This window comes from Papio anubis, chromosome 17 (genome assembly GCF_008728515.1).
Source record: "Papio anubis isolate 15944 chromosome 17, Panubis1.0, whole genome shotgun sequence".
Classification (NCBI taxonomy): Eukaryota; Metazoa; Chordata; class Mammalia; order Primates; family Cercopithecidae; genus Papio; species Papio anubis.
Window position 1 is genome coordinate 72,045,156 of NC_044992.1, and position 3,133 is coordinate 72,048,288.

At 54.1% G+C, this 3,133-nt stretch overlaps 1 pseudogene across 1 annotated transcript; it reads left to right on the forward strand.

Moving 5' to 3' along the window:
* Window positions 1-636: 636 nt before the first annotated feature.
* LOC108582727 lies at window positions 637-2,094 on the forward strand (annotated as a pseudogene). Its single transcript, XR_002517831.2, has one exon. The product of XR_002517831.2 is annotated as an uncharacterized LOC108582727 (transcript).
* The last annotated feature ends 1,039 nt before the right edge of the window (window positions 2,095-3,133 follow it).

Consider the following 3,133-nt stretch of genomic DNA (forward strand, 5'->3'; position numbering starts at 1 on the left):
TCTAGCACGTTGTTGAACACAGTGGTGAGAGCACATATCTTTGTCTTGTTCCTGATCTTAAGGAAAAGTTTTCCGTCTTTCACCACTATATATGATGTGAGCTGTTCGATTTTCAAGGATGCTCTTTATCCAGCTGAAGATGTCCCCTTCTAGTTGTAATTCGTGAAGTGTTTTTATCCTTAAAGGGTACTGGATTTTGTCAAATGCTTTTCTGGCCTCTGTTGAAAAGATCCTGTATTCTTCTGTTAGTGTGAGGTGTTACATTGATTGATTTTCATATGTTGAGCCAGTTTCCGTTTCTGGAATACATCCAACTTGGTCATGGTGTATAATCCATTGACTGCTACTGAATGTGATTTACTTGTATTTTGGTGCGGATTTTTACATCTGTATTTATAAGGGATATTGGTCTGGCGTTTTCTTTTTTTTTTTTTTTTTTTTTTTGAGACGGAGTCTCGCTGTGTCGCCCAGGCTGGAGTGCAGTGGCCGGATCTCAGCTCATTGCAAGCTCCGCCTCCCGGGTTTTTACGCCATTCTCCTGCCCCAGCCTCCTGAGTAGCTGGGACTACAGGCGCCCACCACCTCGCCCGGCTAGTTTTTTGTATTTTTTAGTAGAGACAGGGTTTCACCGTGTTAGCCAGGATGGTCTCGAACTCCTGACCTCGTGATCCGCCCGTCTCGGCCTCCCAAAGTGCTGGGATTACAGGCTTGAGCCACCGCGCCCGGCCTGGTCTGGCGTTTTCTTATGATGTCTTCCTCTGGTTTTGATATCAGGATAATATTAGCCTCATAGATTGGGTTAGGAAGTGTTCCCTCCTCTGTTTTTTTAGGAGAGATTGGTGTTAATTCTTGTTAGAACCTTTGGTAGAATTTGCCAGTCAGCCTATCTGGTCTCGGGTCTTTGGGAGAGTTTTGATTCTGAGTCAGTCTATGTATTTGTTATAGATTGTTCGGATTGTCTATCCTTGAGTCAGTTGCTAGCTTGTGTGTTTCTAGGAATTTTTCCATTTCGTCCATGTTATCTAATCTGTTGGCATACTGTTGTTCACGGGATTTTCTTGATGTGTGTGAGGTCTCTGAGAACGTCCCTGCCTTCACTCCTGCTTTTAGTCACTGGCATCTTCTTTTAGCTTGGGCCGTCTGGCTGTGCATGGTTTTGGGGGAGTCCTCCTTGACCATGCAGATGCTGAGCAGGGACCTGGCTGGGAAAGGGGACCGGAAGTGCAGGGCACCTGCTGAGGACTCACCTAAGCCCAAGATTCAGAGAGTCAGGGCTCCAACCACATCCGCCTGCATGCCTTTCCCAGGCTCTCGCCACACAGACAGCCAGCACCCCCTCCCCAAAGACTGAGCAGTTCCTGACCAGCACCCCACCAAGTCCTCAGTAAGGCCTGTCTTTGGGGGAGCAGGGTCTCAGGAGGATGGCGGAGGTGGTGTGGAACTCACGGCTGGCAGTTCCTGGCCTCTCAGGAAGCTTTGCCACTGGCTTGGGGTTAAGTGGGTGTGGAGCTCTGAACCCTAAAGGGGTGACAGTTGAAATGGAAGCGGCATCTGTAGTCCATTTGGGGTGCAGGTGCGTGCCAGGGGTCCTCAGCCCCGGCTGATGGCCACGTGAACCGCGTGAGGAGAGGCAGGGCGTGTCAGCAGCAACCCTAAGTGTGTGCTCATTTCTGTGGGCCCTGACTCGGTGACACTGCGGCTCTCCAGAGGGACGCTTTGAAAACAAAACAGGAAAGAACACGTGGCCCCGCGTCTTTTCCCTGAGTCACTGTATTCCTTAAAAGATGAAGGGCCCTGGTCCTTGGCTCTTCCTGCACGTGAGAAAATGTTGGCCGAGGTTAGCGATTATGCTTCGTAATCTGTAACCAGAAGTGCTCTTACGCCCAAGCCTTGGTGTGATTCTGCTGTCATGTAACTTCGGAGCCAGCTGGATGGAATTGGCAGGTCGTGAGCCCCGGCCCCCGCATCCAAGCAGTGGGCCGAGACACAGCCGGGCAGTCAGACAGGACCTCTCTAAGGCTGCTCCTGGGCTGGGGCCTGGGTCTAGGATTCTCAGTAAGACCTCTGAATAAAACTAACTTGAATTCTTGAAAAGCTTGATTCTTTTTCCTTCAGTCAAAAGCAGCTTGCTGAGATGCCAGCCCACCTTGGGGATGTACAGTGGCAGCCCTGAGCTGGCCCAGCCCCTTTCCCCAGGGCTGCTCTGGGGGAGGGGGGCAGGTTTGGGGGAGTAGAGTGCAGGGGATTGAAGCAGGGGAAACAGGGTGTGCGGGTCAAGGGGGGCTAGAATTGGGGGAGCAGGTTCACGGGCCAGGGGCTGGGCAGGGGTGGACCTGGACGCGGGGGAACCCCAACTTCCCGTCCCCGCGTCACACGCCCTTCCCCTGCAGGGTGGGGGTCTGCAGGGTTGGCATGTGCCCCCCTGCCCGGTCCCCATCCTACTCCCTGGCAGCAGGCAGAGGGGCATGCTGGGGGGCTCTAAGTTCAGTGGCGTCTCGACTCCTACCCACAGAACTTTAAAAATAGGGCCGTGGTAAAGTCCGTCTCTACAGACCACAGCCTTCCCAGAGCTAAGAATATTCTTGAACCACTTAATAATTCAAGTCGGATCCAAATAGATTTTCCTGTTCACTTGTGGGCCTCTGTGTCCCTTTCCCAGGCCCCCACCCTGCCTGGAGGCTGGGAGGGAGACACTCTAAGAATCGCATGGGCCTGGCCTTTGGAGCCTCTGAGACCCCAGCCGGTCCTGCGTCCCCTCTCCTATGGCACTCAGGATCAGAAGACACACCAGGACTGGAGTGGTCCTTGAGGATCTGGCCAAGGTCAGGCCCCAGGGAGGGGCCCCTCTGGTGGTCCTAGCTGTCCCAAGCCCCACCCCTACTCTGGCCACAGGCATTGGACTGTTTGAATCTGGATCTGAGCTGGGTCTTGGCCCCTTGCACAGCATCTGACCTGAGCCATGCACCTCTCATGGGGACCGTGTCCTCCAGGGCCAAGGGCAGCATGGGCTCCAGGAGAGCCAGCCTTGCCCCTCACACCCCGGTGGCTGGTACACGCCCACCCCAGGGCCTGTGCCTGCCTCCTCTGCGGAAGAGTCCCTGAAGGGCCTGGCCTGGGGCTCCTTGTCCTGGTG